The sequence below is a fragment of the Protopterus annectens genome, chromosome 9.part0 (assembly GCF_019279795.1).
Source record: "Protopterus annectens isolate FY-2018-M chromosome 9.part0, PAN1.0, whole genome shotgun sequence".
NCBI classification, from domain to species: Eukaryota; Metazoa; Chordata; order Ceratodontiformes; family Protopteridae; genus Protopterus; species Protopterus annectens.
In genome coordinates this window covers 768043614-768070901 of record NC_056743.1, presented here as the reverse complement: position 1 = coordinate 768070901, position 27288 = coordinate 768043614, and the positions used below count along the sequence as shown (strand labels likewise).

At 40.9% G+C, this 27288-nt stretch overlaps 1 protein-coding gene across 2 annotated transcripts in view; it reads right to left on the bottom strand.

Annotated features, from left to right (window-relative positions):
* Positions 1 to 27288, bottom strand: part of TTC17 (tetratricopeptide repeat domain 17) — a 3338929-nt gene that overhangs the window by 1585151 nt on the left and 1726490 nt on the right. The window lies entirely within an intron of this gene.

The following is a 27288-nucleotide window of genomic DNA, read 5'->3' as shown; positions in this document are numbered from 1 at the left end:
AAAATTTTTTTATTTATTTTCCATTTGTTAACCGGGAAAGTCTGACTGAATACATGTCCATTTTCAACAGAGGCCCAGGGAGAAAAGCTCCAAAGGTAGTTACAAGAATAAGCATAACAAAAATATAAAATTAAAGTTTACAAGCTCAGTAGAGACATTTGAGTTATACAGTCAAAGACATGAGATACAGCACACAATAAAAACACATTACATGGTATAAATACACAGGTATTCCAAACATTTAGTCAGGTTTAGAGAAACAGCATAGCCAATGTTTAAGATACTGCTTGAGACATTTCTTAAATTGTGTTAGGGAAGTCTCTTGAGTGATGTCATCAGGCAGTGAGTTCCAAGTTTTACCAACAGAATTGGAAAACAGAGTCACCCACCATGTTTTTATTTATTTTACGTGTGTTAACCGGGTTAGTCCAGCTGAGCATTCAGCTCGTTTTCAGTGGAGACCCAAGGAGAAAAGCTTTGCAGTCAGTATTTATATTTTACTTAAACAGTAAGGCATTTTCATTTGCAAATAAACAAATAGTTAGAGAGATAACATTTCTATTAAATCATACAGAAAAACAGTTGGGTACAATGTCAGAAATCATACTGCAAAAAAAAAACATTTACAATAAATCATACAGAAAGCAGTTGGGTAGAATGCAGAAATCATACTGCAAAAACTTAGGTACAATGTCATGAAAGGAATGGTGTATTCATAATTCCTAAGTGGTTATATACAGTTTAGGTACAGGAGTAGTAGCAAGGGGATGAAGCGGTTAAGCATAGAGACAGAGGGGTAGATGATTATTAAACTAGACAGTGGAGAAGAATAGAGGGAGGAGGAAGAGAAGCTAAGGTTGGGTAGTTTTAGGGGGGGGGGGCTGACTAAAGTGGCAGGACCATTTATTTGTTCGGTATCTCCGAGTGGCTAGCCGGAAATGCTCGGTTTGGTCAAGTGACCTGATTTCTAGGGGTGGCTGGTTCCAAGTTGCAGCAGGGTTATAGTTAGAGTAAACACCCTGTTTTGGTTTTGGGTTTATAGAGTTGTAGGAAGTCCTGGTCTGAGCTGCGCAGTGTGCTGGTTTGGGGAATATTTAGATATAATAGATAGAAAGCTAGGGCAGAAAGATGGTAGATAGTGGATGTAATGGATAATTTGCAGTTGATGTAGTAGTAGCAAATGAGGGAATTCGAGACAGTCCAATTGTTTAAGAGATAGGCAATGGTGTGACTTTTAGGTTTGGTTTGCAGCAAATCTAGCAACCTTATTACAGGTAGTTTCGAGTTTAGTTATGAGCGTGGTATTAAGATTTGTGAATATTCGACAGCTACAGAGAAGGGTGGAAAGAAGAAATGCAAGGGAGAGAGTTATTCTGGCTGTATTGGTTAGATGTCTTTTCTTACGGTAAAGGAGTCCAAGTTTTTGGTGAGTCTTTCTGCTAGAGGCAGTGACTTGGAGATCAAATTTAAGCTAATAGTCTATTATGACTCCTAGCAGTTTAGTGCTAGGTTCAGCAGTAATGATAGCGCTAATGCTTGATAGGATGGAAAATGTAGTTTTGAGATGGATGAGGTTTTTTGGGAGGAAGAGTAGGAGCTTAGCTTTCTTAGGGTTGAGAATTAATTTGCTATCACAAAGCCATGTCTCTATGGTGTTGAATGATGCCTGGGTAGTAGAGTGGAGGTCAGATGGATTGTCAGCAATGGTGATGACTGTTGAGTCATCTGCATATTGAAGAAGTGTAGAGTTGGGACAAGAAGTGTAAAGTAGGTTGGTGAAAATATTAACGAGGAGTGGCCCAAGTATGGATCCTTGGGGGATACCCATTGGGACAATTAGGGGGAGGGATAGAGCAGAGTGACTGGCTGGCGGTTACAGAGATAGCTAGAAAACCAGGATATGGTGGGAGGAGAGAACCTTAAATGAGAAAGTTTGTCTAGGAGGAGGGGATGGGAGACTGTGTCTAAGGCTTTGGACAGGTCAAGGAACAGACATGAAACTAGTTTATTGTTGTCACAGGTCAGTGATACAGTACTGATGAAGGACATTAGTGCAGTTGTAGTACTGTATTTAGGATGAAATCTGTGTTGTGTGTGTGTGTTAGAAGGTTCTGTTGGAGAAGGTACTGCATTATCTGCTTGTGAATGCATTTCTCAAGAATCTTGGAGAGGGGAGACAGTATAGCAATTGGTCTGAAGTTAAGATATATCAGACGAATGACTTCCTTTATGTATAGGTAATGTACAGAATGTTTTCCATATTGATGGAACATATGATTCAGAGATAGATCGGTTGATCAGGATGGATACAGGATAAGCTAGGGGTTCAGCAGCAATCTGTAGGAAGTAAGAAGCTAGATTATCAGCTGAGGGGAGCAGGGTATGAGTTTAGAGTACAGATTTAATATAGTTAGTTGAGACTGATGTAAGGGAAAAAGAGCTAGAAGGATAAGGTGGAGAAGTTGAGATATGGGATTACTAGTATTTTTTCTACTGGGAAGATAATTAATTATGGTAGTTATTGAGTTAATAAAATGTTTGCTAAATGCAGTGGCAGTTTCTTCAGAAGTTTTATTTGGGCATGGGTTAGGAGGGGAAAGGGTTTCCTGGTTGCAGTATAGGATTGAATGTGTTTCAGAATCTTTTAGGGTCTGATTTTAGGGTAGTGGGAGGGTTTGCATGGAAGCTGAGCTTGTTTTTGTTGATAATTTTCTTTATTTGATTCCTAAGTTCTTTATAGGTCTGTAGGAGAGAAGGGGTCTTGGTTTTAGTCCATAATTTCCATATCCAGGGCTCTAGTAAGATTTGGTCAGCCAAGGAACAGTATTAGCTTTAACTCTGATAGTTTGGAGGGGAGCAAGGGAGTTGAGGATGATTAGAAAGGTGGAGTTGAAAGAGTGAACAGCCTCATCTAAGGGAAGTGTAGTAAGATGGGCCCAGTCAGTTCTGGAGAGTTGGTCAGCAAAAGAGTTTGGACTAAAGGATGAGAGTTTGCAGAAAGTAATAAATCTGACAGGTCTTGTGAAATGGGGAGTGTGTCTAGTTACTATGATAGGGCAGTGGTCACTAAGAGAATTTGGTAGAGTGTGAGGGTTGTGGTAATTTTGGGGGTGAGACATCAAAATCCAGTCCAGAAGAGACTGTGGCAGGTGTGACTTGCTAATATAGGTAGGGGAAGTGATAAGCTGCTCAGATACATATAAGTTGATGAAAGAGGTAGTATAGGAAGTTTGAATAGTAAGCCAATCTATGTTTACATCCCCTAGAATGATGATTTCATTGTGGATGGTCTGTGAGAGGCAGGATAGGATGCTCTTGAGTATGCCAAGATCGTCTCCGGGGGATATAAATTGCTACAACAGTTATGGTGGTAAAGTTGTTAAGTTTAACACTGGTAAGTAAGAGTTCAGCTGTACAGAAAGTGTGTAGAGGGAAGTTTGGACTGGTTACTGAGAGGTGGTCAGGGTAGAGTATGGCTACCCCTTCCTCCTCTTTTCTTTTGTCTGTCAAGTCTAAGGATGTTGTAGCCAGGTGGAGTAATTTCACTATCTTGATTACATGGTTTCAGATAGGGTGAATATGTCAGGGTTATAATTAGCTAACCAGGCATGGAAGTCCTGAACTTTATTTACTACACTCCTGAGATTGACAGAGTAGTACTTGCTTTTTTAAGGGGGTGAGGTTAGTAGATGTTTGTACAAGAGGATGTTTATTCAAGATAAGTTGGCGGGGCCTGGGTTAGGATGGATGTCTCCTGATAGAAGTAATGGTTTGAAGTAGAGTAATTGTTTAAATAGGGTGACATTTATTTTCTGCCTAGAGGTGGTTGGGAGAGGGGGAGATAATTTTATTTTAGGAAGGAGAGTAGTATACTTTGGGATAGAAGGCCTGGTTTTCAGGGGAGCTTGGGGTTTAGTATTTGGATGTAGAGTACAATTTGTTGGGTGGAAGTAGGGTGGGGGTAGATGGGTGTGATAGGAGGTAAGGAGGTAGAAGAGGAAGAGTATAGGCATCAGGAGTAATGCTTGCAGTTTGAAAGGCATGATGTAAAGGTAGAGTATGCATAGACTGTGGGAAGATGAGGTGAGTGATAGGCCGTTGTGTGGGAAAGTACTATATGAGAGGAGGTGGATTTAACAGTTTGGATTGCCAGTCTATTAAACGAGCAAAGTGGTCTAAAGTTACTGTGGGGGTAAATAATATTTTTAAGAGCAGGAATATTGTCTGGTTGGTTAAGTACTTTGTGAGCCATTATTAGTTGGTTGTACTTTAATATGCTGGGCAACTCTAGCCAGTCCAGATAGCTTAGGTGTTTACAGTGAAGTGTTCTGTAAGGCATACTAGTGGCAAATCTAGCTATGTGTTTAAAATAGGTGGGGAATTTATTAAGATCACACTTGTTTAAGTTGGTAAGTAGAAGGGAGGCATAGAAAAGGATAGAGAGTAGATGTGAATGGGCTATGGCTATTCTAGCAGGTGGGGTAAGAAAAGGTTTAATCCTACATAATGTATCAAGTTTTTTGTGAATGGTTTTAATAGTTTGGTTGACAAACCTATCAAATTTGAGACGGTTATCAACCAAAACTCCAAAAAAGTTTTGTGCACACATCGGGAGATATTGTAGTACCATTATTTGACTTTATAGAGAAGGGTACAACAGAAGACCTTTGGGTGGGAGAGAAAAGTAGGAGCTTAGTTTTATTTGGATTTAAAATTAGTCGACACTCGGAAAGCCAGTTTTCGACTATATTAAAGGTATTTTGGGTTAGTGTCTGCAATACTGGTTGGGAGGTGGCTGAGCAGATTAAAGTAGAGTCATCGATGCTTTCTGGGCCAAAAAGAGGGTCACAACAGAATCCTTGGACTGTCCTTGATTTTCATAAGTACTTTTGGAATTGGGGAAAACTGGAGGAAAGGGTTCCATTTTACATGTTTCTGTGCTTGGGAATTTGGATAAGAATAGTCTGAGCTGCCTGTTCAGGTTGGAAGCAAAACAATCTGAGAAATTCCCCACTGATGGTCATCTGCAGGCATGCCTCTGTTTTAATATCCACTCAAGAGGGTCTGCCACGATCCTGCTAAAAAATGTAACCTGCCATCAAGTTAATCTCTGATGGAATGCAAGTTGCTTGGAGGAACACTGTTTTTTTGGGAACTGGCTCCACCATATCAGGGTCCTTCCATGCTTGCTAAGCCATGGTCAATAAGAATGTCAACAGGTGGTATTACCAAGGACAATGCTGAGCCAGAACCAATGACATCTAAGAACAAGGACTCATCAGGTGAAGGATTCTCAGTGGACCATCCCCCCCTCTATGTTTCATCAATTCAAGGATCTAACCGAAGGCGACATCTTCTGAGGGGGATCTAGGGGAGCCTTAACCTTCATCCAAATCAGTGTCTTCAATGAAAGACTCTGGAGAGGAGTACACGCTTCTACTTGCAAATCTGCTTATGAACTGGTTCTGGTGGGAGATCAGAAGGTTCTGAATGAGACTGAGTTTTGGAAGCTTGTGGCACCAACTCTGTCCCTGTCTGACACAGTGATGGGAAGCAGCAACAGAATTCATTTGGGGTTTGGATGGAACCAAGCTGGAAGCTAACACATTGTCCTCTGGTATGACAAAGATCACCTCAAAAGCCTAAGATGCAATTAGTCCTGAAGGTCTCTTCCCATCTGAAGATGAAAGGGATACTTTGGGGCACACTGGCCTTGTTCCTGAAGCTGATATCTCAGATCAAAGCTATCAAGTGTAGAGGCCCCAAGGTGAATGGACGGCTCCAAGAAATTTGGATTTCATCCCTCCCCGTAAACACTGGCATTAATGCTTTGGCTCAGAGTTTCTTCTCAATCCAAACATATCAGAGTCAAAATAGAAAGGGAGGCTGTTGGAGCTGAAGCAGCTCAGACCGTTGGCTCTGACAAAGGCACCCCAGGACAAGTCAGATCCAGGGAAATCAAGTCTTTAGGGTGGACTGAGACCAGAGATAAGTGGAATAGTTGAATCAATACATAGTACATTCCCAAGAGACAGCACTGAGAGAACCCAAAACTGGATTTCCATTCTGAGAAACGTCTGCATCATCCTGTCACCATCTTGTTCAGTTAAACTCCTGGATGACAGGAAAGAAGCCACCTAAAGTGGTCTTGAGTATCTCTGCTCTTGAAGTACAGATGAATGAAGCCTCGAGCTCTTCAGTACCAGAGAGAACTGGTATCAAGGAGAAGAAATAGGGATGGACCAGAGAGACTATTGGCTCTGACCTGACCGACACCACTGGATCTGGAAAATCTTTCCTTGACTTTTCTGATCTTCCTTTGTCTATTATTTCTAACTCACTTTTGTTTTGGTTTGTCCTGCTTCTTATTTGGGGAAGCAGTAGAGGAAGTAGACCCACTTGAAATTGAAGACCCTGTCTGTGGAAGTAGGAGGCCCTAGACTATAAGCTTCTCTCTCCTAGACTAAAGTGCCCTGGAACCAAAAGAAACACAGGCTTGACACTCCCCATCAAGATGGGCAGCACCCAAATACACATAATGAACGACGATCCTGAGGAGATTTGTGCTCATATTCATTACACTTTTTGAATCTTTGACTATGACCTTTAATCTTAAATGTAAAAAATACAACTACCCATTACAAACAAAGGTTCACTGGAACTGCAAAACACCCTAGAAAGTCTCGCTACTACTAATAAGAAAACACAATGGTAACAACAATCTAAAGAACACACAACCAGTTAATACTCACAGAAACTACATACTAATATTTAAAATGCTTTTCGAACTACACTTGAAACTTTTACTGCCCTAATAACTACCTAAGCCCTATCTCAATCAGTAATCCTAAGAAAGCTTCAAAACTGGTGTCAATGTTGGACCCGGTCCCACAAGCTGAACTGCACAAAAATTGACATCATATCTTCTTCAGGTAGTAAAAGTTCCATCATTAAAAAAAATGGGCATATCTTGTTTACTAAAATTCATATTGTTCTTTAGTGAGGTTGTGACATCCCCACTCTGGGCCAGTAATCAAGGAGCCTCCATCCTCATCCACTGACACTAGAGAGGGACATTCACTTGGAAATAAAATAGAAACACCATTTCCAGATGCAGATCTTCCTGCATCAAGCACAATTTTCCTTAAGACCACTCAGGGAATACACACAGCCCAGGCTCTGGGCTTCTCTCTCTCGGCCCAGGTACCCAGTAAAGATCACCAGTGGCAAGCTGCAGGGTTATGTTCTCAGCTGAATGTCCAAACCAAGTATTCCAGCACCCTCTCTATGAAACCAGTGCTTTGTGTCCCTGCTCCAAGTAGCTGACACACACTGTGATATAATTTTCACACACAAACACACACCAGGGAAAAGCTGGCACAGATTACCCGCTGCACCAACTTTGCCCAGACTATAAGGTAGATTCACTGTCACCAACCAGTTACTATTTGTTTGTTTGTGTCTTTCGGCTTTTCCCGGTTAGGGGTCGCCAAAGCAGAACTCCGGTCTGCTAATGATTGGCAGTTGATTTTTACGTACCGGCTTGCCAGGCCTGACGCCCAACCTTCAACGAAGGTACGCCCATTCACGCATGTCTCCACGCAGAAGACACTCTGAGAATCGAACCGGACAGCATCTTACTGTGAGACGACAACGCTACCGCAGCACCACCAACCAGTTACTATAAGGTTCTTAATAGTCTCCTATCATACTGAGTGAAGTTAATATTAATACCAATGGTAATGTTGACCAAGCATCCAGGCTTTCAGGAGTGGCCACAGTTATCACCAAATAAATATATGCAAATATTCTCAAACCGTAAATATTTTCTAAAAGGACCAGCCAAGTTTAAATATATTTAATAAAAAAACAAGAAAATATTAAATATCAATTTACAGTAAACACTAGAGTTTCAAACCACAGGAAATATTAAAATAACAGATACAGAAAAAAAAAACAGTTCTTGAATAATCTCACTATATTTTCCTAACTAATGCAGAGTTACTATTTCCTGGTTCACTTACTAGAAACAAGGCAAGGCGAAGTAGGTGAGGGATCCTTCTATGTCAGGTTCCAAGAAACAGACTGCCCAGTCTGGCTGAGTGATTTCTCAATATAATATCTAAATATTATTTCTGGGCTAGCATATAAGATGACATCACATCTGGTCATATGACTTCTGGTTCCCACACAATTCCCTTTGGCTAGAAGCTGCCAGGATTCAGCACCCACGTGTCAATACATATATACATAGATACACACACACACACACACACACACACACACACACACACACACACACACACACACCTTTGCTAAGATGTGCTGCAGCTCCTGGAAGTGATATTTTTTAACATTTCTACTCCTTCAACAGAGTTACTAAGCCAGGCTTTCTCCTAGATATTTCGCCACTGACTGCAATTAGAACTGTACGATACAATTTTTATGGCCTAAGTTAATTTTGGCTATTTTCCAAAGTTAGCTGGGACTGAGCCCTCTGTTGCAATATATACATTCAAACACTTACAATAATGCTTGTACATTTCTTTTCTTTCCAGCAAGGCACATGCTGATACATTTTTAACACAAGCAACTTTAAAAATACATTTTCAACACATCTGAATAAATTAGTTTGATATTAAAATAACATAGAATTCTTTAGTAAATTACATCTAGCTGTGCTAGCATATGTTACACATCAACTGCCCTACTTCTGGTATAGCTGGCAGTACCTCCTATTGTCACATCGGTGATTAAATGAAGTGAATCAAAGATGAACTGTTAAATCACCTTCCATGCAGCCAATCATCATCTCGTTCCTGTGACCCCATCCTATGTCAAGTGTACTTAATCCTACTAAACGCCCCTGTACTTGTTCCACTTGGGCACAGACTCCACTATGAAATTTAATTTTCCTGACTGTACACTCACGTATGCATATTTTAATAACATTTTTTTCTTTTTGTCATATAGTCTTAGCACATGCCTATAAGCTTTCCTTCTTTTTTTAAACTTGATGCCTACAGACATTTAAGCAGATGTTACTAGTTTGTTACTTTGTGACAGAAAAAAAGTAATTTTAAGAGTTCTATTAATGTTCTTGCTTATTTTTTTCTTTTCAAAAGCTGTTACTAACCAAATGTTTTAGGAGTTTTTTTTTGTGTCCTCACCTTTAAGTATCTGTACGAAGGTAGGTGGAGAGATACCAACTTCAACTGGTAAGCATTGCTTCTGTTATTTGTTACTGTGGAATTGTTTTAACCAGCAGCACAAAAACATGCTTTTCAAGTAAACAGCATATGCTGCCCTTTCCAGAATCCGTGTACAAAACCAGAAGTAACTATCTGCTGAAAACTTCTCAGTAAGAAAGAAAAACTTAACTACAGACCTAAAAATGGGCTAGCACATTAAGACAATCTAACAGGCATTCCAAAATAAAACAGGAGACACTTTCCTGCCACTGTTATATACATTACCTACTGCAACAATTAACATAGATGCCAGTTTTCCAGATTAAAACAATTGCCATACTTTACTACTTAAGCAGCTAAATACAGTGATGTCCACTAGAAATATTTATTAACACCCTATTAAACTTCTGCTGTGTGTAATCTGGAAGTATGAACTATTGCCTGCCAACAGAACAAGGCTGTTAGTGTACACAGCTTGAGCCTGTCCATCATGCAAAATCCAAATAATGACCAGCTTAATGCCAGCTAAGGAAATTTCATAACAAATCCTTGTTCTTTACGACATATGATGTTGCAGATTATAGTTAAAATATGTTGAGGCATAATGGATAACAAAATGAAACATGCTGTGTAGTGCATTCAATAAGTGCAAGTAATCAAATGAAACAAGACTGAAATACTCAACATTCCAGGGATTATAACATAATAAAACAATGAGTAACAAAGGTAACACTGACAAGCCAATCAGTAAAAAGAAACATCTAGCCAAGCAAGATTTCCCACTGAGCGATTCCTTAAAACCTCCAATATTAGAGGTTCCTGGGATATATGCAAATGACCCCGTAAGGATATCAGTTGTTTCAGCTATATGGCAGTTCTGAATGCCCCATGATTTTTTTTCCTTTTTAAGTCTGTTATGGACAAATTCAGGCCAATAAAGCCAAATCCCACTAGCTGTGGACATGCATGTTTTCAGCCTTCTTATGGGCTCATCAGCACAACATAAGTAGACTGTCTGGCTAAACTTTGGAAACTCCGGGCTGTCGTACCCAGCTAATGTCCATAACCATTAGGGTGACTGCAACATATCCCAACTAACAATGAGTAACAAGGTCACACATTGTGTTCAAGAAAAAAGGGAACATTGAGAACTGCGAGCAGTACGGGAATTATCAAACTCCTGTCACATTGCATGAAAGTTCTGGAGAGTGTGATTGATAAACAAATATGCAGAGCAGATTGCAGTGATACAGACAGTTGAGAAGAGGAGAGTTGAGGAAAGAGTCCAACTAGGCATCCCTACACATGGAGAAAGCATACAAGTTCCCAAGTAAGCTGATATGGGCAGTCCTGCTGCAGTAAAAAGTCCCAGAAAGACTGGCAGAATTACTGCAAATGAGGTACAAGGATCCAACGACTTGGTGTTTGGTCTCACAGAGGGGTTCCTAGTGGGACTGGCTGTGCATCAGGGTTCCGCTCTGAACCCATTGCTGTTCATTCTGATGATGGACTACATTAACAAGTTGGAGGAAATAGATCACCAAAACTGCTGTATGCAGATAATGTGCCATTACAGACAGAGTCTGAGCTAGAACTTCAGCAAAGGACAGGGGAATGGAATGCAAAACTCAAGGCACATGGGATGAAACTAAGTATAGCTAAGACGGTTGTAAAGACAGCAAAAGGGGGAAATAAAGAAAAGATGAGAAATGAGAGAGAAGGGAAAATAGTGGAGCAGGTTAACAGCTTCAAAAAGCTGGGATGAGTGGTTGAGGAGAAAGGAAGTCTGAATGAGGAGGTCAAAGCCAGAATCAGAGAAGCTGCAGCTAAGGGCACAGAATGTCAGGTGTAGTATGTGACAGAAGAATACTAAAGATGCTGAAAAGTAAGGTGTTCAAAACAGTGGTGTGACTAGTTCTACTACATGGTATAGAAACCTGGGCAGTAACGGCACAGCAATTAAGGAAACTAGAGGTGATGGAGATGAAGTACCTGAGATGGGTTGCAGGATGCACACTGTTGGAAAGATGAAGAAATTAGTACATAACAGAAGCCAAACTATCTCCAATTAGAGAAAAGGTCAAAGAACACATTACAGTGGCTCAGGTACATGTGCAAATAAACCGGAAGACAATATGGAGAAGCAGACTTGGGACAGACATGAAGAAGGCAAGAGGAAACAAGTGTGTCCAGCAAAGAGGTGGATGGAATGTGAGAGAACACCTACAACAGTCAGACATGAGTGCCGAAGAAGGTAAGAGAATGGCATTAGGTAGGAGAGTGGAATTGGAGAGATTGTGACAGCTGACACGACACCCCAACCCCATGTAGAAAATGGGAGTTAATGATGCAAAGCACAGTTGTGCAAGTAAACCTATAACAGATGATTTTCAAATTATCACTGCTTTAGTAGTCTAAACTACATGGGGTTATATCCTGCACAGAATACAACCATACAGCTTCTAAAACTTCAGCTTACTTTATACGCACCCAGTTAGCACAAGCTAAGCAAACAAAACGTTAGGTTTTGGCACCACTCCTTTCAGAACTTTAATTCCAACTAACAGAGGGAGGCTAATCTCTCAAAGGACAATGCTAGTAAAATAAAAGTGGGTGGAGTGGATACTGCAGCAGTGATGATCTTAACTGTCATGTTAAGTTTTCTTACACAACTATACTATGTTCACCATTATGATTATGATCCAAGGACAAGCATCTGGAGCGTTTCTCCCCAGGCCTATGATAAAAATGGGTTCTGTCCCAGTTGGATTTCCCCAGTTAACAAATGTTAAACAGAATTACTGCTGCAGTACCCTAAGCAAAATGGGTATATTACCGCAGCTTAAAAGAACTGTGAGAAAGAAAGAGAAGGGTCCAGGATTCCCTATATAACTGTCATATCAAAGCCTGTCCTAGACACGGAGAAATAATCTAGTTTACAGTGGTTTGTGAAAGTATGCACAGAGCACCAAGTTGTTACTTCTAGAATATACATACAGTTCAACCCTTCTAAAAAAGCAAAAGATGAAGTCACGGCCCTAGTACAGCAAGCCTAAACACTTCCTGGAATAGTTTTCTTGTGGCGTAACTAACAAAAGGTAAAAGCTTGAGATACCTACTTGGAAGTAGTCTGCTTAGATACAGGTTGTCCTTTCTTACCTATAAAAGAAATGAATTCATCAGAAGTTGTGAAAGATAAATGTTCCCTCAAGACAGTACCAGAGTTGCAAGTGGACATCCAAGATATGAAGTATGCTTTCTCCCTCATTTTTAGGTTCTGAAAAGAAGACAGGTTTAAAATAACCTCGGATATTACATCAGGCAAGAAGGAAGGATTAATTTTTAAAGAAACCTATAGCTTGCAACTCAAATACTCTACATGCAGAAGTCAAAGCAATGAGCAAAACTGTTTCCCGTAAAGAACTTCAAGTCAACCTGAGTTAGAGAAACTAGCACTAGCTCCATTTTGAACTAACAAATTTAAGATCCCATGGGGGTGGCACTGGTTTTCTGGGATGCTTCTTATGCTGAACACTTTTCAAAACCATTATGACGTGAGACTGAATTGAAAGAGAGGGATTCATGGGCAGAATGCTGAAATGGCCAACAAATGAACCTTAAATTAATAGTAAGCCAGGCAATAAGATATTAACTCACACATACTGCAAAACGAGAGAAACAGTAGCCCTGAATGGGTGCTAGTACTTTTGCTAGCACCAACTAGAAAACCTTTAACATTTGCTAATGTATGATTTACTAGTATCACGCTTTTTTGCCTCCATTAGTATCTGCAGGAGAGGTGCCTAAAAGGTACTGTGACCCTACAAATTCAGGCAGTAAGATGCAGTTCGGGCTCAGGCTGTAACAAATACCACTGATATTTTTGAGAGTAAATCCAGTATGTGAGGAATTTTGTGGTAATTATCCCTGGCCAATTCCAAAAGAATAGAGAAAGAATAGATGTCGTTCTCTTCCATTGTGCAGTATTCATAACAGTAGGGAGGTTGCTGCCTGCAGCACCAGACATCCGGCCAGTATACCAAAGTCTTAGGAGCAGTGGTACATGCTACGTTGCTTGTTAAGGCCATAAACTGATGTCTGCTATAAAAGTGACGTCTGCACATACCCCCCTTCAGAAATGACTGCTGCATACAGTAGTACCACTGGAGAGCAGGAAAGAGACACATTTCAGACCCACATATGTCACCAGGCTAAAGGAACTCAATGAGTGTGTGTGTGTTTTGGATGTGAAGGAGGAAGGGAAAGACAACCCACATGAACAATACAAAGCAAGAGGGGGCTGGAGAGGGGGAATGAATACTGCAACATGGAAGAGAAGGACATCTAAGGTAATGGTAAGTTCTTACACAACTATTATGTGTCCTCTTATTCTCATGTTGCAGTATTCATAACAGTAGGGAGAGAGGAGCCTGGTCTATAAAATCCTGTAGAGTGGACCTAGCAAACCCTGATCTGTCTCTGGAGACGAAGTCTAGCTTGTAGTGCTTGGTAAAGGTATGGACTGAGGTCCAGGTGGCTGCTTTCAGTATGGAAGAGTGGTCAAACCCCCTGAAAAAGGCTGCTGAAGAGGCAGCTGCCCTAGTAGAATGCACTCTCACATTGGTAGATAAGACCTTTCCATGAAAGGAATAACAGGCAGAGATATCTTTAGAAATCCATGAATATATAGCCTGTTTCGAAACTGCTTCCCCAGGGTCCTTAGGTGAAAGAAAATGAACAGCTGCTCAGACTTTCTAATGTATTTGGTCTTGTCCAAGTAATACCTAAGCTGCCTATGAACATCCAAAGAAAGTAGTGTTTTTTCAGATGGATTTTGTGGTTGAGGGAAAAGGACAGGGAAGTTAATGGCTAGATTTAAGGAGAGTCCATTAACCACTTTGGGTATAAACAAGGGGTTAGTCCTGCGGGAGACCCTGTCCTTGTGGAAGATGAGGTAAGTGGGGTTAACCATCATGACCTGGATTTCTGAGACCTCTTTGGCGGATGTGAGGGCTACCAGCAGTACTGTTTTCCAAGTACATAGTTTCAGAGATGCTGAGTGAGTTTGTTCAAAAAGGAGGTAGTGTGAGTTTTTCAAGGACAAAATTAAGGTCCCATGAAGGCAGCATCAGTTTTCTAGGTGGTCTGATGGGGAAGACCCCTCTTAAGAATAGTTTTACCTCTACTCTGGATGCCAAGGGAGGAGACAGGTGGAAATGCTTCACAAGTGTACTTTCACAGAAGAGTAAGTCAACCCTGAATGTAGCAGCTCACACAAATAAGAAAGGACCATAGGTACAGGAATAAGAAAGGGGTCCTGATTTTTCTTGACACAACCTGGAGAACCTTTTCCATTTTGCCACATAATGTCCTGCAGGAGGCCAGGACCTAGTACCGGGAGAAATTGAGTATGCCCTCTGAATACAGGTGTCTGAAGGGCATCAGAACTCTATCACCCATAGAATGAGTCTGAGATTGAGCACCTGAGGGTGTTACGAGTAACCCCATCATGTGCGAGTAGGTCAAACTGGTGGGGTAACTTGTGGTAACTGCTCTTGGCTAGTAGATGAAGAAGGGGAAACCAATGCTGTCTTGGCTATAAGGGAGTTACCAGCAGGAGTTTTGGTTTGGCCCTCTGACTCTTCAGAAGGACTCTGAATCAGAGTGAAGGAGGGAAAGGCATAAAGATAATCCACACCCAAGAAAAAGAGAAAACGCCCACCCTCCCCCTCCTGTGGATGTGGATCCCTTCTGCAAAACAGAAGCATCTGCCTGTTCTGGAAGGAGGCAAACAGATCTGCCTGATGCCCTACTTGTGAATTAGATCCAAAAACCAACTCCCTGTGAAGCATCCATTCATGGGAGCGTGCAAAGATTCTGGTGAGGGTGTCCGCCATCACATTCTCTGCTGAAGGAATGTACACTGCTTGCAGGTGAATGTGCAATTCTGCTGCCAGGGAACAATGAATTGCCAGGCTGCAGAGGGGGTAGGACCTTGCCCCCCCCCCCGCTTGTTGATGTACCGTAGGACAGTCATTGTCTCAGACAACTTTTAAGGTGTCTGGATAGTAGGATTGAATGGAAGGTTTACAAGGCGAAGAGAAGGGCCCTCATCTCCATGATGTTAATGTGATCCCTTTGAGGGAGGACCACTCTCCCTGAACTTTGTTTTGTTTGTTGTGGGTTTGCAGGACTGCTCCTCAACCCAAGTGTGAAGCATCTGTGAAGACTTGCTGTGAGGGTGTGGGAATCTGCAAATACATACCCTGGTTGAAGCGTATGACTGTAATCCACCACTGTACCTCTTTTTTCGGGCATGGGAGAAGAGGAAGCGGAGTATCCGGGGGGTGAGAAAGCACAGTTGTGTACCCTTACCATAAATGTAGATGTTGGAGTGTATTCAGTGTTGCAGTCGTTGCATTTGGGTAATCTGCTGGCAGGTTGCCTTCAGTCGGCCTGATTAACAAAGTCTTGGTCCTGCGTCGGTTGCTGTCCCTTCCCTTCCATGATGTCAGGGGTATAAAACAAGCAGCCGACGCCATTACATCAGTCTTTCTTGTCCCAGATGTCAGGTGCCCCCCAAATGGGGAGCAGTATATATATATATATATATATATATATATATACATACATATATATATACATATATATATATACATATATATATATATATACATATATATATATATACACACTAAAATGGAAAAAAAGCAAGTGGAGTGGTAGGAGAAAGCTGGAAAAAGCTAATACAAGTCACGTATTGCTACTGCAACAAATCCTTTTATTTGGTAAGCGCTTTCGGTGGTACAAATATTCCACCTTCATCAGACCAAGAACTACGTGTAACAAATACATATATATACTCCTGTTACTCAGTTATCAAATTACCCTATAAATCAATCAATTAACCAATGAATAAATTAAAATACAGTATTTAAATAAATAGTAATAAAAACTCTTCTCTCAAGGAACACACACTATTCCAATGCTATAAACCATACTAAACTCACAAAACTTTTTTTTTAAAAATATATCTCAAGATAAATTACATAATGAATGCTACTAGGGATTACTTAAAGTCTACAATGGTAAATATTACATTAAATAACCTTAATAGAAGTGGCACACAAAGATGAATAAATAATTAAACGATGAATGATTTCTTATAAAATAAAAAAACTATGTTTATGTTTTATACATATATTATATAAATAAGAGTGTAAAGATTATGTCATATGAATTTATGTAGTCAAATAAAATGAATTAAAATACATATGATAACTGCATGCTGGTCAGGAACAACTAACTAAACATTATTACAATACTATATAATAAGGATCAATATCTAAATAAAAATTACTATATTTATGAAAACCAGTTGATAGTGCATACCATAACTGGAACATCATATTTATATTCTATTATGTTAAGAACCTTATATATAAAATTAATATTTTATCTATTTAATGCTTTCAATTTTAAAACACTTTTTATGGACACATAATCATTAAGACCGGGGAAAATATATGCAGCCGTTTTAATTTGCCAATACAACTCATTCTGTTCTAATAAAAGTTGCCAGGGCCCCCCTCTCGGGTCTAAAGATGTCTGATATACAACTAAAAATAAAAACTCATGAGTTGGAAATTGCAAAATATGTCTTGCAAGAGCATTATTGACATCCCCTTTACTAACTGCATAATAATGCTCGTATAGTCTCTGTCTTTGTTTCCGCTCGGTCTTCCCTATATAAAATGAGGGACAAACTTGACAGCAAGCTGCGTACACAACAGCTTTGGACTCGCAATTAAAAGAGCCATTAATTGTGTACTCCTTATGGCTAATATTAGTAATAGTAGTCACTTGGATGTACTTACATTGTGTGCAATGCCCACATTTGCGCATACCTTTACATGTCTGTTGGTTCTGTCCTAGATTATTTCTCTTATACTTTTCCAACATATTCTTAAGATTCAGACCCTTCCTAAAAGTAAAGTGGGGTCTGATGCCTAACTTAGTACAGATAGATGGTTCTTCCAAAATTACTGCCCAGTTTTTAATAAAAATCTCCTTGACTCTTGTAGTAGCAGATGAAAAAGTAGACAAGAAACTGAGATGTAATGGTATGTCTACATCAACAATTGTATCATTCTGTCATGCAACTTGACTAATATTAATAGCAACATCATCCATACGAGCTCTACTGGACAAAATAAGTTTAAACAAACCCATTGATCTTTTATTTTTTTAAATCTGTTAGTATCTCGAGAAGTAATTTAATAGGGTACCCCCTACTCAGGAACATGGACTTTAACTTTTCACATTCCAAGTCAAAATCTACATCTTCAGTGACCATCCTTGCAGCCCTCACCATCTGACCTTTAACAACTGCTTTCTTCTGATGGTGAGGGTGTTCACTAGTGTAATACAAGAAGGCAGAGTAGGTGGGTTTCCTATAAATGGAAGCTTTATACTGCTTGTTATACCTATCATTACTCAGTTGCACATCTAAATATGTTATACTATCAACCCCTACTTCATAAGTAAATTCAAGAAAATCAGTTTTATTTGTGATGTGCTGTATAAATCCTTCAATCAAATTAATGTCACCATGTCCCAAATGGGGAGCAGTACATATATATATATATATATATATATATATATATATATATATATATATATATATATATATATATATATATATATATATATATACATATATATATATATATATATAAAATTGAAAACAGAAAAATATACCTCCAAACAAAAGCAAATACACCAAAAAGGCTTTTAAGCATAGTAAAAGAAAGTAGAGGTATAGCAAGAGAAAAACAGGGATGGAGGGAGGGTAATCAGGATTGCAACAGTGAATACACTCGAACATCTACATTTATGGCAAGTGTACAAAACTGTACTATGTTCATCATGTTCACTGTTGCAGTCATTACATTTGGGTAGATTCCCAAAGCTATGGTTGGGAGGATGGATTTATACAGCATTAGGACCAGCTATAAGGCCCTGCAAGACCGCAGTGGCAAAACCAGCCCTGGATTTAGAGAAAATTGGTAAGTGATAATTGCTTGGTGAAAGTATGAACTGAATTCCAGGTAGCAGCTTCTAGAATATCCCTGGTAGGAACGCCTCTGAGAAAGGCTTTTTAAGTAGATGCAGCCCTGGTGGAATGAGATATGATCCCCTGGGGGATAGGTTTTCCATGGTGCTTATAACAGAAATGAATACAATGGCTTATCCATTTAGAAATGCCTTGCTTTGAAATAGCCTTCCCCTCTGCCCCTGCAGCAAATGCTACCAGCAGTTGTTCAGATTTACTTCGAGATTTAGTCCTGTCCAAGTAGAATCTAAGTTGTCTATGTACATCCAATGACTGCAGAATTCGCTCCCCCTTGTTCTGTGGACTGGGAAAAAAAGTTGGCAAATGAATGGACTGATTAAGAGCCACACTGGAAACCACCTTGGGCATGAAAGATGGATTGGTTCTGAGTGACACCCTGTCCACATGAAAGATGATGACAGGTTCCACTGCCATAAGGGCCTGTAATTCAGATACCCTTCTAGCTGAAGTGATTGCTAAAACAAAGGCTGTTTTCCAGGAAAGAAATTTTGTCTGCAGTAGCAGCTGGCTCGAAAGAAGGTAGAGTCAAGTTTTTCCAGTACAAAGTTAAGGTACCAGGCAGGGGTTGGAGCTCTCTTGGGTGGTCTCAAGTTTTTTGCCCGTCTGAGATACTGCTTTAGCAGAGATGAGAGAAGAGGGAGGTTCTGTGTTGTAATGAGCTGAAATGGCTGAGGCATAGATTTTTATCGAAGAAAAGGACAGGCCCTTGTGAAGCATCTCAGTCAAGTATTGTAAAATCTGAGGAATGTTGGGCACTCCTGTGTTTATCCCTTGAGATTGATTCCAGGCACAGAATCTTTTCCATTTGCAGCATAATATTTTCTAGTACTAGGCCTTCTCGCCTCCAAAATGACATCCACCACAGGTTTGCTGAGGGATGCTCTGGGTGAATTTAGGTGATTAGCCACGCTGCAAGATTCAAAGTTTGGAGCTGAGTGTGCAGACTTTGGTTGTTCTGCTAAGACAGTAAAGTAAGGTGTCTAAGGCAGGTGCCAAGGTGGAAGGTCTGACATATTGCGCAGGAGTGGGTACCAGTGTTGGTGAGGCCAGTCTTGAGCAATCAAAATCATTTTTGGTTTATCCTCTGACTTTTAGTAGAACTTTGGAGAGCAGAGGCAGAGGGGGAAAGGCATAGACTGATAGGTTTTTCCAGCTGAAGGATAGAGCATCCACTTTCCAGGCTTTTTTGTGATGAGGTCTTGTGCAAAATCTGTCCAACTGATAGTTCTGGGGTGAGGCAAAAAGATCCATGTCTGGGCTCCCCCATTTGTGTCTCAACATGTTGAAAATCCATGGTTCCAGTTTCCATTCGTGTGGGTCCATGATATTTCTGCTTAGTTCGTCTGCCAGAGTATTCAGCTTTCCTGGCAGGAATTGAGCTTGTTAGTTGTACTTGATAGGTCAAAGCCGTGTTCCACAATGCCATGGCTAGTCTGCAAAGGGGGTAGGAGTGTTTACCCCCCTGCTTGTTTATATACCACATAACCGCAGTGTTGTCTATCATTAATTGTCCTGGATGAAGGTAGTCCTTGAAGGCTGTCAGTGCATTCTGTACAGCTAGCATTTCTTTTTGATTGATATGAAGGTGCATTTGATTTGGGCTCCATTTGCCCTGAATGCACTTCCCTGCCAGATGTGCCCCCCAAGCATAGTCTGATGAGTCTGTAGTTAGGGTTTGGGTGTCAGGGGGTGGTGTGAATGGCAGTCCCTTGTTTTGGTGGCAGGCCTCTACCCACCATAGGAACTCTTGTTACAGGCAAGGCATGACAGGAATCACTGTTTCCAGGCTGTAACAATGCTGACTCCATAGACCTTTAAAGTACCACTGAAGTTTCCTCATTTGCAGTCTTGCATATGGAATTAGAAGAATGCAGGATGCCATGAATCCCAAGGCTTGCAGTATTTGCCTTGCAGAAAGCAGGGTTTTTGTGGCCACCTGTTTGAAGTAAGTCACCAAATGAATTTGCTTCTCTGGCGTAAGGAAAGCCATCTGGGCAGTTGTATTCAAGCTTACACCCAGGAATGTAATTTTTTGAGAGGGTACCAGTTGTGATTTATTTTTGTTTATAGTGTACCCTAGACAAGTTAGAACCCTTTTTACAAATGCCAGATGGTTTAGAAGAGTGTCCTTGTTTTCTGCCTGAATTAGTCAATCATCCAGGTATGGATATACTTGAATATTTCTTTGCGTGCAAAATGCAATTACTGGAGCCAGGCACTTTGTAAAGACCCTGGGCGCAGTAGATAAGCCAAAGGGCAGTGCAGAGAACTGGTAATTCAAGTAGCCTGCTTTGAAGCAGAGGTATCTTCTGCAAGATTCCCTGATTGGGATATGCAGGTAAGCCTCTTTTAAATCTAGAGTTGCCAACCAGGCATATTTGCTTAGCATAGGCCATAACTGGTGAAGAGTCAGCATCTTGAATTTTGGAATGTCCAGAAAGGTGTTTAGAGTAGATAAGTCCAGAACTGGACGCCATGATTTGTCTTTTCTGGGTACCAGGAAAAGCCTTGAATAGAAACCTTGTCCCTTTTCCTCTTCAGGTACTGGTTGAATAGCCCCCATACTCATGAGGGAAAGTACTTGTTTCTGGGCCTCTGTCCACTGATTTGGGGGCAGGTCTGGGCATGTTTGGAATTGGCAACGTGTGGAAATGAAATCTGTATCCCTGGCATACTATATTTAAAACCCATTTGTCCCGGGTTATAAGTTGCCAGTTTCTTGCATGAAGAGCCAGTTTTCCCCCCAAAGGGGCGGCTAAAAGGTAAGTGCTTGGTAAGTGTAAAGGGAAGTCACGGAGACTGCTTACCATAGAGCGGTGTCTTGTTGTTTCCAGATTCGGAAGAGGACGCACCTCATTGTTTTGTTCTGAAAGTCCCTTGTGACTGAAACCTGGAGCCTTTGGAATGTCTGGGTTTGACTTGAGTGGCTCTCAAAAGAACTGGAAAGGGCCAGTTCTTAAGTAGGCCAGTGCCTACTAAATCTTGGAGGTTGCACTTGTAAGAAATATTTCACAGTTTGCATAGATTGAGCTTTATCTTCCATCTTTTTTAAATCTTCTTCAGCCTTATTACCAAAGAGAAGGACATGTTGTAAAGGAGCATCCAACAATTTTGCTTTAACATGATCAGGCAGATTTTGCTCTTTGAGCCAAGCATGCCTTCTTAGCACAGACCCAGTTACAACAGCCCTCCAAGAGGCCTCCAAAGAATCAAAACCACATTGCAAAGTATGTTTTCCAACTTGTTCAGCTGAATGCTATAAAATCCTGTAAATCTTTGTTTTCCACACAGTCAGAAATTAACATAATTTTCTGTTTAAGCAGTTTCATGATATGTTGTTGATATTTTAGCATATGAAATTGACAGTTTAAAGCCCTGACTGCCAAGGTTGCAGAAGTGTAAGTCTTCTTACCCAATATATCCAGCGCCCTGGAATCGCTATCAGAAGGGGTAGGATTTTTAGCAGTAGAAGCCTTAATGCCCTTGGGACCCTGAGAAATGGTTTCAGGATCTGCAACAGGATTTTTGTAAAGGAATTTGTGGGAGTCAGGAACCCTGTAGTATCTGTCTGGCTTACAAGGAGTCGGAGGCAGTGAATCAGGAGCCATACTAGATTCTGAAAAAACATCAACAATGTCTAGAACAGGAGGTATAGCCAAAGGCCTATGCTGAGGAAGAAAAAGAAAACCCCTAAGTCTCTTTTTAGATTCAAGGAAATCCTGACTTTCCCAGTGGAAATGTTCCCTTAAGGTATGTAAAGTTTCCCCAAAAGAAAAATCCTCAGGCGGAGAAGCAGAAGGAATGGAATCTTCTGCATCAGAGTCCTCATAAGTAGGCATAGACAATTCCTGTTCATTAGAAGAGTCAGAAGAAATAGAATCCTGTTCAGAAGATTCATAATCAATGTCTTGCCTAGGCCTCTTAGAAGGGGGGGGGGGGGGGTTGGCTACCCCTGATCAGAGTAATTAAATCTTCAGCCATTTTGATAATGTTTTTTAGGCATAGGGGCCTGCACATGTGACCCAGGCATCGTTTTTTTAGACATAGGTCAAGATTTTGGCATTAGTTTTGAAGATGGCATCTGTCTAATATACAAATCTGTAGGCCTGAAAACACCCTCAGAAGCCGGTGCCTGCACAGCGGCTCCAGACCCATCCAAGGTAGAGATCCGCGAGTTCCAATAATTGAAGCATCTCGCGGCATACCTGACTCTGAATGGGTCTCAGTAGAGGCCTGCGAATCAGAAGTAGCGGGTATCAGGGGCTGCAAAATCACCTCACTGAGTACCAGCAAACTGGCAAATGGCTTAGGAGAAGTGTCGTCAGCAGTCTTGGACCTCAATGGCCTGTCTCTCTTTCTTTTCTATGAAGTGCTTGGGGGATTTTAACTGGGAGCAAGTAAGAGATTCATCAGAGGAAGAGTGTTCGTCTTCAGAATCCTCTAAAGCACATACAAGGGTAGGGGCTGGAAGAAGTTTGAGACTGGAGGGCTTGGAAGGCCATGAAAAGATTCTGGGAAAAAACTTCCCATCCAGTAGCTGGTTCAGCTTCTTGGTGCTCCCTATGTTTCAATTTCTGTTTCCTCTTCAAAGGAATACAGGGATGTGCTGCCTTGGAGGCTAATGCCGGAGAGGATGGAAGGAGTAGAGTAGGCCCCGCCGACGTCCCGAGCTATGGTTCCCCTTCGCCATCAGGAACTGATGGCTGATCTACCTCAGCGGACGTACTCTGCACTTTCACCAAACTGGCTTCCACCAAGGTTCCTGGTTCTAGCTGTGAAATGGGCGGTTGATGAGACCCTGGGCTAACTTCCGCTTCGAGAGTCTCACCGGACTCCTGAGGTGCAAGGCCTAACTTTCTTGGCCTTCTTCCAACGGGGCTTATCGGAGGCACCCACCTTACCCTCCCATGCCTAGCGCTAGATGTCGGAGCCTCTGATTTTCTAAATAAAGCTTTAAGGCAGCCAGACAGCTGTGAAGCATTTTAGGTACAAACAACTTGCAGATATCGCAAAACGTATGGTCGTGGCATTCACCTAAGCAGAAGCAGCACTTATCGTGCATGTCCTTATGTAGAATTAGTCTTACACAAGCACACTTCCCCTTCTTACCTACCTAGCTGACATATTTGAAAAGCAAAAAGTAATAAAAAACCCAAAGGGATACTTATCTGTATTGGACGGCTGAAACAATGAACTGATTCCCGGAGCCGGTGATAGGAGGTCTATGGATCACTGCGGCAGAAAAGTTCTGAAAGGGCTACGTGCAGACATCACTTTTACAGCAGATGTCACTTCAAGGCCTTGACTAACAACGCAGCACATACCGCTGCTCCTAAGACTTTGGCATACTGGCCGGATGTCTGGTGCTGCAGGCAGCAACCCCCCTACTGTTATGAATACTGCAACAGGAGACTAGGGCATCCACAGTTGCCTGGTCCAGAAAGAAGGGAGTCACCACAGTGATCTTTGGGAAGTGCTTCTGAATCCTATGTACCATGGAAATCAGTGGAATGGAAAGAAAAGCATAAAGTAACTCTCTTGAGCAAATAAAAGAAAAGGCATCTGTCTTCCAGGCCTTTTTGCTTAACTCCTGAAATACAATTTTGAAGCTGAATGTTTAGAGAGAAGGCAAAAAAGTCTACCGAAGTTGCTTCCTTTACACTGTTTTTTGTTTATATTCCGCTTTTAATTGCATATTAAAATTAGGAGAGAGAACACAGCTGTGTCTCGAGTCACACAGACATTTTTCCCACCCTGGTGGTGTGTTCTTAAACTCAACTAGCTTTCTAGTTACCTACCCCTTATATTAATTTCGCCACTTAACTCCTTCCCTTTTCACCTTTCATTGGCTGCTGTAAGAAAAAAATTTTCTAAAATCGCTCAATAATTAATTAACTAATAATAATAATTAACTCACTAATTATTTTATTTAAAATAACTATTTAAATTTACAGGTCATCCCACTGGATTCCACGGAACTAGAATACAAAGTGCACAACCCCTTTCAATCTTTCTCTCTTAAAAAATTAGTGGCTATCCACTTCGACAGCTAAAGCTTAAGTTACTCCCTGTTTCATATCTAAATGCTTAAATGCACACTGCAGTGCTTCGGATATTAACCATCTTTTTCATCTTATCTTTAAAATTTGCAACATCTATTTCAAAACCACCAATTACTGGAGAGCTCACATTCTGCCACTCAGTAGTCATCTTGGGATTACTGCTTTTGTTTTCTGCTGGTGAGAGGAGGAGCACAGGGACATTATTTACTGCAGACTGTTTATCACCAGAAAGCTTAATAACTGCTTCATAGGCGACAACTTGGAATTTGTTCTTATATTCTGCTCCTGGTGAGGGAAGGATCACAGGGCATTGATTGCTGACTGTTTCTGGTTGGGCAGCGAGTGTCTGTGCTTGTCACTCCTGATCGGTCTGGTCACTATTCAAGGCATCTTCCAAGAAAAGACTACAAGCCTACAGACTTTTGCATCATCTGGGAGAAAAATGTGCATCACCAAACAGGCTGTGGAATGATTCTCATTTTGGGATTGGTACTGATGTTTTGCATCTGGTGACAGAAGAAACAAAGGAGCACTGTATCCCAGCAAAGTGAAGCTGTGGTGAGACCAGCACTAGCAGTAGCCAAGCAGTAACCATTCACGTGACTCCTCCAATTTCATCATTCTTAAGAAGCTAATTCTTTGTTTTCACTAAGTACTCCTTGATTTATTTCCAACTTCAAAAAAATCTGTCGAAATACTTGATCCTTAAATTTTCAGGATCTACTTACTACTTTGCCCTCAAGTGTTTGGCAGAGCCCCGTACAGACATAAGCACCTTAAGTGACATTTTTTCCTTTAAAAGCACGACTGAAATTCTACCTAGTTGCACACAGGACAACTAGTTTGCAGTGACATGCACTGTCCCCAGAGTTACAAACCATATACTCCTGGCATTGCTTTATATTCTCACTCCACTGTCTAATCAAAAGGGTCTGTTGTCATGGATATGAACTTTCCCATTATCGCCATTACCATCTTGGTGGATATGGCCATCCTGAGGCAATGTATAACTTGCCTCATGTTTACTGGCAACCAGTTAATTCTCAAAAGAAAAACTGATACGGTACGTGACAGATGTATTTACACAATGTCACTGAAGGTAAAGCAATCACATAAAAGTACACCTAATGTCAGTAAATTGTCATTAGTACACATGCTGCACCTATCACACAATTCATAACAGACATACAGATCCACATATGCTGAGGCACTTAAATACAACTTTCCTAAACCCCAAAGACCTCCTAGATGAAGTATACATAACAAAATACCCTCAGCAGCCCCGAATGCAATTTCAAAACAACACCCACATCAGCACTTCAATCGCATCTCATGGAGCCTTGTACGTCTAAATTCACAAGGCAAGCCACCACAAAATCCAACATTCTGGTCATTGGAGACTCCACCATGAGACACACTGATGTCCCACTCACCAGGATGAGTACAGAGAAAGTTACGGTCAGTTTCTTATCAGGGGCTAGGATCTGCCACATGATGCACACACTCAGGTCACTGGACCACAACTATCAGTATAACTCAGTCCTGGAACTCGCAGAATACGTGTCCCAGGCCGGTATGAGTCTAGCATTGAGCAGCATTTTACCTTCTCCAAGGATGATGCCAAAATATGAACAAAAGATGAATGACTTTAATAACTGGTTTAGTTTCTGGTGTCATTCTAAGGGGGTGTAATATTTGTCAGCATGGAAGGAGATGGTCAACAAACCACACTGCTTTGCCAGGGATGGTAGGCACATCTTCCATCTAGGATTTTGAATATTAGCTAAAACATTGTCTTCCCCATAGTGCCTTTTTTAGACAATGCCAAATTAAAGCATTTCTGACATACCTTTAGATTTTCTTGGTTTTGCTACTGCTGTTCAATACTAGGAGCCTACACAAACAACTCCACTCCTTAGAAACTCTCTCCACCCTAGAGAATGCTGACATCTGTGCAGTTACTGAGACATGGTTTAAAGCCGCAGAGAGCACATCGACAGTGCAACGTTATAATGCCTTCTTCACATTTAGACTAGCTACTACAGAGACAGGGACTAAAGGTGGAGGTGTTCCGATTTACATCAAAAATAAAATATACCTCAAGTCTTGTCAAACAAGACAATGCACTTGAGCTATTCCATGTTCAAATTACCATTAGCAAAAATCTAATACCACCTCTTTGCAAGCTACAAGTCCCCCTGTGACCCAGAAAACCCATACCAAGTATTTAAACTTATTGGAAACACTCACCATCCAAACCAATACCATATTCATGAGTGACTTTAATAACCCTACTATTAACTCGGAATCCTATATAACATCAAACATACAGGCACAGAGATTCCTGAACTTTGTAAACAAAAACTCCCTGGACACAATCAATACACCAAATAGGGGTGCAACCATACTGGACCTGGTCATCACCAATACGGGAGAGTGCTGCACACTCGCTATTGTTATGTCTTCCTTGTTAAGGTCATTCTACAAAATGGTCCCCATTGAAATAAAAATAAAACCTGGACCCCCACCGAACCCTGGAATATTCAGGAACTAGTCTAAGGCTAACTTCCTACTAAGTGATATCCTGGCAAAATATGAAGCCTCCATAAACCATGAGAACACGGCTGCCTATGTAGAACTATTCATAGAAACCCTGTACAAGCATGTTAATAGCTGCATAGAGGCAGCTATACCCAACAAGATTTACAGAAGTACTGAACAAACAAAAAACATGCCACCCTAGTGGAATGCCAAAATCAATATGCTGTATAATTAAAGGAAAAAAATCATGGCAAAAATTGGAAGGTAAAGCACCCAGCAAGATAAAAGTAATCTAATCAAACTAAACAACTCAGAGGACAAAAAGTCTACCAGTCAAGTTTTAGGTAAATGTGGCCTC